Consider the following 14444-nt stretch of genomic DNA (forward strand, 5'->3'; position numbering starts at 1 on the left):
AACTAAGATTGACAGGACTCAGTGATGCATCATTTTGCCTTCTGTGCATGTTTGTTCCCAAAATTCAGTCTTTTATATTAATGAACTTCCGGGCATATGCATCATATTATAAGGATGGTATAATTAGACTCAGGTGAGTTGAAGGTCGTTGGGTCTTCATTACGCAGGTGCGAGTGACTGGCTTAAACTGGTACCTGAATCTCTGCCTACTGGTTTCTTTGTGTGAGTTAAAAAAATGCCTTCTGGCTTGCTTAATTGTGGGCGGATTATGATGGAACCCTTCTAAGATAGAATGACCTCAGTGTCTGTGCAGGCAGACCTGAAACTCCCTAACTAACTTTCCTGCCTACCTCTTTTCTAAGAGACATGAATCCCCTTACTAGTATGGATGTTGAGGGGCAGGAAGTCTCTTCTTCCGTTTCTGCTTCCTGCTGAGAATGGCCGTAGTCCCTGCAGACAGGGGTTTCATGGGGCTCATTTCTCTTTCTGCCTCAGTCAGGGTGGGGTCTTGGGTTTCCTGCTGAAGTGCCACCTCAGTCTCTAAACAAGGAAAAGAAAATACAAACTCATTATTTAAATCATCTATTAATTTCTATTATTGATTTGCCTATTAAGTGAGTAAAGGGAAACAGGCTTGGTTAATATATTTCTTAAAGAGTAAAAAGAAAGACCTTTGGCTTAAAGCCCCCTACCCCCCAGACTCTAAGGGCCCTGCCTGGCTTTACACCGTTTCTGCTTAACAATGGGCTGATGTCCCTTATCAATAGCCAAAGAATCTGAGTTGCCAGAGCAATTATCAAGATTTGAGAGAGAGGGCCTTTTTCCCAAAGAAAGGAGGGAAGAAAACTAGGTTTACTAAAAAAATTAACTCTGCAAGAGATGTCCCATTTCATTTCCTGCTAAAAGATTAAGAATTTTACAAGCAATGTCCCATCTCAATACCTAACACAAAAAGCTATTGGTTATTTTTGCTACACCTTTAAAAATGTTCTGTAAATGTTAAGAAAGTCCAATTATGATATTTAGAGTAATCTCAAAACTGAAATATCAGACTAATCTAATTGGGCATCTAAAGTAAAATTATGCAACGTGGTGGGGGTGGGGGAAGATAAGCAAGAATTGGTTAGCATTTACTTAGCACTGACAGAGAGAACCTGAATCTGACAGCACATGCTTATGAGAAAAGGGGAATGCATCCTTTTCCTCAGAATCATTCAACTAATTTTTCTGATTGAGTATTCACTAGTGGATAATTGGTAATTTTATTGAGCACTTAGATGCCATAAATAACAAGTCCAGGTGTGTTTACTATTCCCTGGAAAGATGTTTTCCTTTATTATGAATAGTAAACATTCTGATGCATACCTTAGTCTCTCGAATCAGGTCCTCAAAAAAATACAGCCACCCACCTTCCCTCTGGGGTCCATCTTTTGCCTGGCTTTGTCTCTTTCCAAAGAGTCTGGGCTGGGACTTATCTGAGGTTTCTTACTCCAAGTAGAACGGTTTTTCTGTTACACCACAATAGAGATAAGTTTATTGAATGCCTGCAAGCCCCACTATTAATATTCGATCCTCTTTTCTCCTTCCTTTCTGATCCCTACTCCCTTTCTCCTACTCTCTTTCTTGGGATGCTTTAAGAGGTCTAGTGACAATTGTCTTGTTACTTCATAGGAGAGCTGCTCTTTCTCTTTGGATGTTTCTCTTTCTCTTTCATGTTCTTTCATTTCACTCTAATGTATCTAAGATTAGATTTTTTTCTGTCTTGATTTGTCCTTTACCCATTCAATCTGAGATTATTTTTATTTTTATTTTTAGTTCTGGGCATTTAGCAATCATTATATCTACAAATACTTCTTCTCTATTTTTCCCTTTCTTGGATTCTTAGGATGTAGATATTATATCCTATAGGTCTGTTAACTTTAACATTTTCCTGCTTACCTTTTCCTGATACCTTCCAGAAGAGTTCCTCAACCTGATTTTTCAGTGCAGTAATTCATTCTTGGCCTAGAATATTGCTACATAACCCATTTATTGACTTATTTACTTCATATGCTAGTATAATATTTATGTGTGGGGCTTGTCCCACACCAACCAATTATCCAACACTAGCTGGGGGGCCTACAATTCAATTCTGACATTACCTGTACTTAGTGTTCATCCCACAGATTAATGGCTCTTAATCCCCTCCTTAGGTTTGAAAGTTTACTAGAATAGCTCACAGAACTCAGGAAAACAGTTTACTTACTAGATTACTGGTTTATTATAAAAGAATACAACACAGGAACACCCAGATGGAAGAAATGGATAAGGCAACGTATAGGAGCTCGGAGCTTCCATGTCCTAGCCACACATACCACCATCTCAGCACCTCCCTGTGTTCATCAGCCCTGAAGTTCTCCAAAACCCTTTGGTTAGGGTTTTTTAATGGAGGCTTCATTGTGTAGGATTGATTAAATCCTTGTGAATAAGTGATTAACCCAACTTCTAGCATCTCGTCCCTCCCCAGAGATCAGTGGGATGCGGCTGAAAATTCTATTACTGTAATCACATGGTTGGACCCCTTGGTAACCAGACCCCATACCAAGGCTATCCAGGAGTCCTCAGCCACCAGTCATCTCATTATCATACAGAAAGACACTTATTACTTTATAGATTCCAAAGGTTTTAGGCGTTGTATGCCAGGAAAAGGTGGGCCTCCCCTGAGACCAAACATATATTTCTTGTTATGTCACAGTTTTATTATATCCTTTTCAATCTGTATGTCTTGTATTTTTCTTGCCTTATTGCACTGGCTAGAACTTACAATATGATGTTGAATATAGTGAAGTGAAAGTGATATGCTTGTTTTGTTCCTTATCTTAAAGAGAAAGCACTTAGTTTTTTACTATTAAATATGATGTTTACGATGGGGTTTCTATAAATGCCCTTTATCAAATTAAGGAAATTCCTGGCCAGTGGTCTGCCTTGTATGTTAGTTCTCAAAACCTGTGGAACATTGAGTAGGCTCAGATCCATGCATATGCAGTTTGAAGGTGAGCCCAGAAGTTCGTACATGACTTTATGGGGCCATTTCATTAATCTCCTTAATCTCCCAACACTTCCCTTTCCAGTCCTCTGGCTAGAAAAAGGAGTGGACTTTAGTTTCCTTGCTCTGCAGTACACTCCCTGCAAATGCAACTTCCTTGGGGCCAAGAGGCAAGAGGATATACAGTGAAAACAGCAATGGGGATCTACCTTTGTTCTTGGGATGAGTTCTCTTCTCAGAGTTGTTAGGTGCCTGCTTGGCCTCCACTGCCATTCTCTCCATTGCCACTATGGATTTGCCTATGGACTGTGTGGGAGAGAGTGGGAAAACGAAAACAAAGGAAATTTTGGATTTTCTTCACTTTCTATCACCTACAGAGGCCCCTTTTCCTGCCCCTCAGACCATAATAGGGGATATTTCCTGGCATTCTATCTGTCCACAGCTGGTGTACAGTTCTGACTTTCAGCTTGTTTTGGGTCCGGGCCTGGAGATATCAAAGGAAAAACAAAATAAGAAACATAGTGATGGTTCAGTTGTACTTTGAGTTCTAGATTCCTTCCCTAAAGTGTCTGTGACCATTTGTGTTCTAGAGTCTTCAGATAGCTGTTCCATGCATTCTATCCAGCGTTTTTACCTGTATTCATTGGGAAATACAGAGCTAAGTGCCTTTTATCTTGACAAGAACCCAGTAATTTCAGTATCATTTTAATTTATATTTTTTCTTACCAGAGAGATTGAACATCTTTTCATATTTTAGAGCTGTTTTCATATTACTTTGGGAGATTAAGTTGTATCTTTTTCTCCTAATTTTTTCACTTTTTTATCTATTAGATTCTTTAACATGTGTTGCAAATTTCTCTAATTCTCTTTTGATATTGTTTATAATTTGGGGGCCATGCAGCAGTGTTTTTTATGAAGTCAAATTTATCAATATTTTATTGCATCTGGATTTTTAATCACAGATAGCCTTTTCTTTCACCCAAGTTAAAGAAGAATTCATCCATGTTTGCCTCTAGAGTCTATATGGTTTCCAATAAGCTCTCTAATCAGTTTGGGACTGAATCTTGTATATGGCACGGATGAAAAAGAGGCCACATACTAAACGCAAAAAACTCAGGGGAGGCCCTCCTGGCAGGTCTTGCAAACCCAAAGACCAAAGTAACCACACAGGTGGTTTGAACATAAAAATTCCTAACTAAAAATGGGTAATGATAGGTAGTCATGTCCAGGCTTATAGATTCCTTGACAGAGGCCAATCTTTAACTTTGAAATTGTCTATTGCCTTTTGTACATCAAAGATAACAAACCTTTGAAATGTCAGAGTAATCTTCCAGACTCCTCAAAGGCACAACTACTGTGGCACCAGAGCAGGAGACCATATTGTTATCTTATTGTTCACTTACTCTTTCTATATGCTGTAAATATTACTATCCCATGCCCACTAATGTAAAAGAAGTATGTGTCTCTCCATTTTACTTTCTATTCAATCCCAGAGATTTCCTTGCTTTGCTTTCTCCTGCCTCTCTAAGTCTACCACCAATGAATTTCATGTAACCCTCCCTTTTGTCTTCTCTTTTGATTCTAATGTATAAAATAAGCTGCAAAACTGCCATTCCCTGGAACATTTTCTCAATCCATGAGATTTTGCTTCCTGGCAATTGCCATCAGTTTGTCTCAAATAAACTCTTGTAAGACTTTTTCTTAGGCTGGATATTCTTTTGTCAGTAATAGTCTAAGGTATGGATCTAACTTTATCTTTTTCAGAAATGTCTCAAAAGTCTCCTAACTTCCTCAAGTTTGGCAGTTCACTAAAAATTTTCACAAGACTCAGTTGCAGATTTTGTTCAAGGCTAAGGTTTATTACAGCAAAGAGTGAAGATCAAAAGCAGCAGAAAAATAGATGTACATTGATAGAGTCCATGGAGGCCAAACACAGGTTTCTGCATCCTTCCCATACACACAAGATGTGCTTTTTTTCTAGCATCAAACTACAGAGATATATGAGGTATGTCTCTGCCCAAAATATTTTGTTTGAGTTTTAGGATCTGAGTCTTTGGTGGGGAGTTAGTTGGATGGAGCTGGTCATATGGGAGGCAAAACCTGCTACACAGCCAGCCATGGCAACCTAAACCCAGGTCCCCAACAATGAAATCAGTTGCATGCAAATCATCCTGATGTTTGTGCAAAGCAATCTAACAAACTGGGACAGCATAGTCCATTGCTCCAGGTGTACACAGAAAAACCATCAATCACTGACAATAGAGAAAAAAAACATTCTGACGGCCATATTTCCAGGAGTTGACCAAGGGTCAATTACGGTTCTGGGTTCCCTTGAAGACAGGAAGGAAAAGGCAACCAGAACTGCTATTTTAACTCTTCTTCACAAAATGACTAACCAATTTTCCTAAGCACCTTTATGAAAACATGTATCTTTGTTTGCCCCAGTGATTTGAGATGACACTTTTATCATATACTGAAGTTCTATATGTAGTTGTATCTATTTCCAGATTTTCTATTCTATTTATGGTTTTTCTATTTATTCATGTAGTAGTACACACAATGTTTTCATTAACAAGGCTTTAAAATATGTTTAATGTTTATAGAGTGTCCATCCTTGTAGCTTTTCTTTTCTAGTGTTTTCCTGGCTATTTTTGCATGTTTATTTTTCCACATGAAGTTTAGCATCAATATGTCTATTTTCATAAAGAAGATTATTTCTATCTGAATTTTTTTCTTAGATTCAATAAAGGAAATAAAGAAATTTCTATTTATCTTCCAATCTTTAAACAAATATTTTTTTTTCTGTCAAAATAAACCACATTACAGAAAGGATGACAAAGAAAAACCACATTAATCTCAATAATCTAATATAACCATTGATATCATTTTGTTACTGTTTCTTTTCATACAATTATAAATACATATATTTCCTTCATATTATTACAATCTTCATAACCATCATTGTAAATAACTGTATAATATTCCAATGAGGAGTTGCTCAAAAATGTTTTAAGACCTATTAATTCCCTACTGAAGAATATTTAAGTATACCCAAATTTGGCTCTTACAAACAATGCTCAATATTACTTTTTCATTTGTTTATTCCTTTAGAATAGAGACTCCCAGAGTGGAATTACTATGAGGTAAAAGTGTGAACATTTTAAAGTCTCTTGATATATATTAATAAATTATTTTCTTTAAGGTTGTACTAATTAAACTGTTGCCAACAATAAAAAGGCCTATTTTCACTGCACCCTTACCTTTCATTCTATACCTGGCTTAAAATAACTTGTCCAGTCTATGGCCATGCTACCCTGAACAAGCCTGATCCCGTCTGATCTCGGAAGCTAAGTAGGGTCGGGCCTGGTTAGTACTTGGGTGGGAGACCACCTAGGAATACCGGGTGCTGTAGGTGTAAAAAATAAAAAATAAAAAAGGGATTGTAAGCTGACAAGGTCCTTGCAATCTGTGAGGTCAACCAAGGGTTGCCTTACCTAGAAAAAAAAAATAATAATAACTTGTCCATTTCAACATACAGCCAAAATTTAAATATGTATACCTTCCAACCCACCTGGTCTGTAGTGCAATAGCATTGGCACTGGGCATAGGCACCTGCTAGGTACAGTTAACAAGAAGATTCATGTTCATATGTCAAGGCCTGTCACAGACCCAGGAACAGGGGCTGGAGGAGTGGGAAATGGTCCTTCATAAAATAAAAATGTAATAGTCGTTAAAATTCCCTTAAAACAGGTGAGATCACCCCTTTTCTTTATTAGGAAGAGCTCAGCTGGCATAAATGAAGACCAGTGGCTGCCTGATGTCTGCTCCATGTTCCACAAGTCACGTTATATCTTATTACATTTAATAGACCAACCAATGCAACCACTAGAAGCTAGACCAGTACTTGCATCAGACTGTCTCTCCCTCTCTCTCTGTCCAAATGTGCTGTTCTTCATGGAGCAAGATGAGCGTGACCTACTTCTCCTGCAAGGCTGGTACCCTGACCTGGCTCTCTTGTGGGAGTCTGTCCTTACTGAGGCATGTGGTTGACTGATGTTTTATCCCCTCCTCCCTTTCTGCCTGAATGCCCTGTAGGACAATATCTACTACACTCCAAATTCTACTATACTCTTCTGTCAGTTATAAGCATTTGTAGGACATAGCCAAAGCTATGTCTGAAAGAAGGCTATCAGCTTTTCAAGTCCTTTCTAACTTCCACCTGGTGGTTTTGCCTCAGAATTCCAACATTTCCAGTGAAGTAGCATCATGTCTTCTTACAAGGGGAAATGAAACAAAAATGACAAATTCCCAATCTTGAGAATCTGCTACTGGATGACTTATCCAGGATATGCAGAAGTATTAATTTTCCAACTGTTGGTTAAAGGGTTCTCTACCTGCCTGAACTCAAAACAATCTTAAGGATTGTTGCTCTGTTTAAATGTCTGTCAGTGGTTTGCCATAGATTATCTCCTTTTTATTTTCCTCAATGGGTCCTTCTGATAGTCTCAACCAAACTATAATAATAAAGCAGCCATAGGTTGCCTTATTTTGCAGAGTATATGGTCTGAATTAGGCTAAACCAACATTTATTGCCTACGATACATCCACACCCCCACCCCAAATGACAAAACTTTGCCTATATATGTTAAAAGGTTTGAATCCCAAAACTATCAGTTGGAGACACTTCATTAGCATACACACACATCTGTCTTTGATTATTTATTTACTTTTAAGGACAAAGAGCTGTCTAACATTCCTTAACACATGATGATGTGCACCAGACTTGTATCTGTGGGTTCATAAAATCATGTCAGAAAAACTATGTTTAATCTTATTTAGTCTCTGTTTCTTTGGTCTAGTATTATTTTACATGAAGGTTTTTTTAATATATTATTATTCAGGAATTATTATACAATTTTTATTACCTCTTTTTTGTCTTCAAAGACTTTGAATATAATTTTGAAGAGAAAAGATTACATAATTATTTTCAATAACCAGAATATACTATTTTCATATTTGCTCATGTACTCTCACTTTTTTATAATGCTTTTATTAAGTATAATTCACATTCCACACAATTCGCCCATTCAAAGTGTACAATCCAATGGTTTTTCAGTATATTCATGGAATTTTGTAGCCATCACATTAAATTTTGGTACATTTCATCACCCCAAAAAGAAACCCTGTACCCATGAAACACTGACTCCCCATTTACCCCGATACCTCAGCCGTATGATCCTTTATGACTAGCTTCTTTCACTTAACATAACATTAGGGACCCATGGAGACCAGGTTGGGGACCTCAGTTCTAGAGCAAGTGACCTCTGCTGATAAAATATCTCCACTTCTCTCATTACAGTTCCCTGCAGGGCATCAGCTGTGGACACATCCAAGTGACAATAGAGCCTTTGTCTCTGAAACTATATGCTTTAACCCAAGCAAACCTTCACACTCCTGACAGCTAGCAACCAGAATGAGCTCCAAGACCTGAAGTTCTGTTACTGCTAGTCTTGGGCCGCCCCTCAGCCAGCTGCTTACCTCTTGGGCTGCTTCTGATTTTTGACCTCTCACTCACTTCTCTATGGTGACAGATACTGGCTTTTCCAGCTCTTACCTTTGGTTCTCCTTTCTAGACTAGAATTACATTTATCCTCTGGTTTCTTTCATTTCTTCTTCTTTTTAAAAATTAAATTGATTTAAACAAGAAAACAAAACGAACCAGTTTACCCATTTCTCCCGCCCTCCCCACCCTCCATCTCTGGCAACCAACCATTCTGTTCTCTATGAGGTTTGTATATATCTACATAAGACATAGATTCCACATAAGACATTGGTTAAAGGGTTCTCTACCTGCCTGAACTCAAAACAATCTTAAGGATTGTTGCTCTGTTTAAATGTCTGTCAGTGGTTTGCCATAGATTATCTCCTTTTTATTTTCCTCAATGGGTCCTTCTGATAGTCTCAACCAAACTATAATAATATGAGAGATCATATGGTATTTGTCTTTCTCTGTCTTATTTCACTTAGCATAATGTCCTCGAGGTTCATCCATGTTGTTGCAAATGGCAATATTTTGTTCTTTTATATGGTTAAATAATATTCCACTATTTGTATATGTATATATGTAATATATGTATATATTTATTTATTTATATTTATATTACAATTTCTTTCCCATTCATCCATTAATGGACACTTAGGTTGTTTCTATATCTTGGCCATTGTAAATATGCTGCAATGAACATAGGGGTGCATATATCTTTTCAAATTAGTGTTTTTATTTTCTTTGGATAAATACCCAGAACTGGAATTCCTGAATCATATGTAGCCTTATTTTTAATTTTTTGAGGAAATTCTGTACTGTTTTCCATAGCGCCTGCACCAATTTACATCCCCACTGACAGTGCAGGAGAGTTCTCTTTTCTCCACATCTTCGCCAACACTTGTTATTTCTAGTCTTTTTGATAATAATACCCACTCTACAGGTATGAGAAATCTCACTGTAGTTTTGATTTGCATTTTCCTGATGATTAATGATATAGAGCATCTTTTCCATGCACTATTGGCATTCGTATGTCTTCTTTGGAAAAGTGTCAGATTTTCTGCCCATTTTTAAACTGGATTTTTTTTTTTGCTATTGATTTATATGATTTCTTTATATATTTTGGATATTAGCTCCTTACCAGATATTTTCTTTCATTCAGTAAGTTGTCCCTTCATTTTTTTTTTTAGCAGTATAATACAACTAGCATTTATTATCCCAGTTTTTATGGGTCAAGAATCAAAGTGTGGTTTAGCTGAGTGACTCAGCTCAGAGTCTCTTGTGATGTTGCAGTCATGAAGTCAGCTAGAGTTGCTGCCATCTGAAGGTTTGACTTGGGCTACAGAATCTGCTTCTAAGATGGTTTATTCAAGTGGCTACTGGCAGAAAGCCTCACTTCCTTGCTGACTATTGGCAATAGGCCTCCATTCCTTATTGCATGAACCTCTTCTTCATTGGGCTGCTTCAGTGTTCTCTCAGTGAGTGTCCACTGCTGGATTCTTTTGGCCTCAGTTCTTCTGAAACTTGGCATCCTATGACATCTTTCTCAAGATCGGCGCTGAACACAGCCCTTTCCTCTTTAATGCCTTCAGTGGCTCCCCATTGCAGTTTTGGAGGCTGGACGTTGAAAATCAGGGTGCCAGCATGATCAGGTGAGGGCCCTCTTGCAGGTCTCAGACTTCTTTCTCATTGTATCATCTCAGGGAGACAGGCAGATTGTCTTTTCATTCTGTTGATGTTTTTTTTTCGCTGTGCAGTTTTTTAGTTTGAAGTAGTCCTAGTTGTTTTTTTGTTTTGTTTTGTTTTGTTTGCTTGCTTTTGTTGCTTATGCTTTTACTGTCAGAATAAAAAAATTATCGCCAAGACCTATGTCAAAGAGCTTACCACCTATGTTTTCTTCTAGGAGTTTTATAGTTTCAGGTCTTAAGTGCAAGTCTTTAATCCGTTTTGAGTAAATTTTTGTGCATCGTGTAAGATAGTGGCACAGTTTCACTCTTTTGCATGTGGCTGTCCAATTTTCCCAACACCATTTATTGGAGAGACTGTTCTTTCCACATTGTTTATTCTTGGCTCCTTTGCTGTAGATTAATTGACCACTACATATGTTTGGGAAAAAGTTTAAATTTTGGCAATGTCCAATTTATCTATTTTCTTTTGTTGCTTGTGTTTTAGTATCATATCTAAGAAACCATTGTTTGATCCAAGATCATGAAAATTTACATGAATGTTTTCTTCTAAGAGTGTTATACTTTTGGCTTTTATATTTAAATCTATGATCTATTTTTAAGTTAATATTTGTATATGGTGAGAGGCAGGGGTCCAACTTCATTCTTTGGCATATGGATATTCCGTTATCCTAGCACCATTTGTTGAGAAACGATTCCCCTTTACATTCCCCTTTGTAGGACTCAAGCAGCAATACAGAATTTTAGATCAACAGCCATATGATATTTGAAATCAAGACAGAATTGTGACTTTGTTAGCAAATCAGCACAAGGAATTGGCCTCAGTTCTTCTGAAACTTGGCATCCTAGTTTCAGAGATGTATTAGTAATTATTTATATAACAAGCCTAGACCTTGAACGAAATCTGTATTTTGAAGGTGAAGCTTGAACGGCTGTGCACCTGAGGGTGGAGTTGGGGCCTGGCATTCTGTTTTTGCCCTGGGCACTGCCTTGCCCCACCGTATTCCTCTTGGTTGAGACGGGCTCAGCCAGGAGTGACCCAGTAGTTATTTTAGCATGGTCTCTGCCACACAACCAGCATCTGGCTCAAGTGGAGGACTCATGTTCACCTAGTGCCAGCATCTTGTGAAACCCCATCTAGGTGGACCCAATAGGGTTGCAGCTGGAGGGTCCTAATCAGGCCCAGCGCTCAGATCCCTATTCTCCTACCCTTGTCATTGCACAGACACCTATGAAGAACAGCAGCAGAGAGCCTCCAAGCCCACTGGAGAAACAGCTAAGTATTTGAGACTGAAGCCTCCAAGTTGAACCTTCCCCCCAAAGCCTGTTCTGCCCTGAGAATCACCTTCATCTTCTGAATTGGACTTGCCTTTGGGCACTCAGTTTTCCCTTGAGGACCAGATGTCACCTTAGAGTCGGACTGAGCTCCCCTCCAAGATGTGTTTTCTGAGGAGGAAACAGGACAGCCCTCAGAAACCCCAGTGGCCAACCAGGGTTCAAACAAGCCCTTGAGAAACCGGAGGACTCCCTGATCTTCAAGTTCTCAGTGCAATAGACAGAAATGCAAGGGTAAGGTGCTAGGGAGATCTCTTCTCACCATCCTGCAGGATAAAAATCCTCTCTGGGACTCTGACACCATGACAGGGTAAACGACCTTCTCCACTAAGTAAAAATGTTAGGGAGTTAAAGGAAGGGGCCATTTTGGGAACTGGATGACTTCTGAAAACTGGAGGACAAACATGGGAGCAAGGCCAGGACCATGACGAGGAAAATCAGCACTTTGCTTTGGTAGAGAACGAGGCCATGCGTGGCCCCAGCCCAGGTTTCACAGGGTCTAGTGATATTCTGTGTCCTCTCAGCCTTTTCTCCCCTGGGAGACTGGAAAGGCTCATTTTCTTTGACTTCTCTTAAACTACTAACTCTGGAACTGAGAGTTTTCTTGGACTTTCTTTGTGTCTTATATGTTTCTTATCTATTAAAAGATACGATTTTTAAAAATTTTGTATTTTGGGTCAGAGATGTATTAGTAATTATTTATATAACATATTCATTTGATGATTTGAAATTGTTTTAGTAATACTTTTTGAAATGAATATTTATACCATAAAGTTCTCTGGTTTTTAATCTGCTTTTAAAAATTAAAGTCTTTGGTGAATTATTTATTTATAAACAAAGAGTACCAGGAAATCACTCCAAGTCTCAATCAGCATTTATGGATTCTTTGATTCCCCAACTGTGCCACCATATTGGTCATAGATCTGCTTTAAAAATGTGGTGCACAAACACCCATTGTTCTTCACAGTCAACTAGCCTCTGCCATTTCCTCTTCTTTTATGTCCACTTATAAGAGGATAGTGAAATAGCGTGTGAACTTTATATAACAATTTTTAGATACGACTTTTGTTTGAAATATCAAAGCAATCCCCGCCCCCCCTCAAAAAAAACCCCTGATGTCTCACATTTTCCACAACATCTTACTCAGTTTAATCATGATATGTGGAGTCCAATGACTAGTGGTGCTAGATCCACTTTTGCTGTTTTACATTTACATCATTCTAATAAGTTAACATCTATGGTGAGAGTGAAGTTTAGTCTAGGGCATGGATCCAATGCCAGTGCCTTGTGAAAATGTAAAAATTACATAAATGCCTGAAATGCAACTTGGATATGGTAATGCACATGGATCACAATGGAGATAGGCCTTGCTTATTATAAATATCATATTATTAAGCCATTTACAATATGTATCAATCACGGTTCTACCAGAGAGACATAACCAATAGGAGAGATATATATAATCTATTACAACAAATTACCTTACATGATTGTGGGGGCTTGTTAGGCAGGTCTGAAATCTGTAGGGCAGGCCAACAGGCTGAAAACTCCTGGACAGGAGCTGATGCTGCAGTCCACAGGAAGAATTTCTTTTTCCTCAGGGGAATTTTAGTTTTGCTTCTAAGACCTTTCAATTGTTTCGATGACATCCATTCAGATTATGGAAGATAATATCTTTTACTTAAAGTCAACTGATTATAGATGTTAATCACATCTACAATATCCCTTCACAGCAACATCTAGTGTTTGAATAACTGGGCACTATATAGTATAGCCAAGTTGAAGCTTAAAACTAACCATTATACCATAGGACTGACAAAGCCTGCAGATATTCCTGTTTACCACCTAAACTGACACCATACAATGGCAGTAATGCAAGTTCACAATTTGCTTGGCTTGCTAGCTTTGAAAATATGCAATTCTTGCTTTAAAACTTTTTTGGGTGATATTAACATTTCACATTCTCTATGTAAAACTTAGTTATTATTATTAGCATTTTCATACAATATTTCAATATTATATAATAAAATAAGCATTTTTTTGGTCATGTAGCTCTTACAATGTTGAGAGATTAGAAGCTATGACTTTATCTAATGTACTTATGTGGAGGCTCTTACAGTTTTAGGCCCAAGAAGAGCATGGCAGGTGTTGGTCTCTTCCAATTTCTCTCTTCAACCATCCTTTCAAAAGCTCAGTCCAGTTCCCATGCCCCTCCCTTAAGGATCTACACTCCTCTATGCAGGAGGAGAAATTTCCTTCCATTTCTTCTTGGATCTTGAAATCTTTATCATTTCAGGCTTGACTAGGCTGGAGACAGCAGAGGGAGAGGTGGGGCGTAGTCCTGGAGCAATGGGTGTGTACAGATCTGGTTCAGTTTTCTCTAAAAGAGCATAATGACTTGATTCCCTCACCAGTTCCCTAAGAAGTATGCACACCACTCCCAAACTCTCATTCATTTTACTCAGCATTAACACATTCTCTCTCAAATGTGATCCGACCCCCTGCCTCCAGGCCCCACCCCCACCCCCCAGCATTATTTCGTTAAGGTGTATTTGACTCCTTCCTGAATCTGGCTTGTAAGCATCATGACATTAGCTGGTACCATCTTAGCAAGAATTATATACGCCAGCTCAAAATCTCTCTCCTAAGAAAACTGGGGGCAGGTGTGTGGGTAGGTCTCAGTTTCTGCTACAGTAGACCCTCGATAAATGTTTGTTGAATTAAATATAATTGACTTTATGTGTTGGAAAATCGTGTATGGTTTTCGAATGGTGGTTAAATTTCCATCTCGTGGTAATAGAAGATTTAATTCCTCCGAATAAATAAACTTAACCTTCATACTTCCTAATGGAAATAA

The 14444-nt window shown here is 38.2% G+C and overlaps 2 pseudogenes; both read left to right on the top strand.

Annotated features, from left to right (window-relative positions):
• The first annotated feature begins 6321 nt into the window (after nt 1-6321).
• LOC120609810 (uncharacterized) lies at nt 6322-6440 on the top strand (annotated as a pseudogene).
• A 3771-nt stretch (nt 6441-10211) lies between these two features.
• Nucleotides 10212-12163, top strand: LOC120608935 (cell division cycle-associated protein 3-like; annotated as a pseudogene).
• The last annotated feature ends 2281 nt before the right edge of the window (nt 12164-14444 follow it).

Source organism: Pteropus medius, unplaced genomic scaffold (genome assembly GCF_902729225.1).
Source record: "Pteropus medius unplaced genomic scaffold, Ma_sr-lr_union100, whole genome shotgun sequence".
Lineage (NCBI taxonomy): Eukaryota > Metazoa > Chordata > Mammalia > Chiroptera > Pteropodidae > Pteropus > Pteropus medius.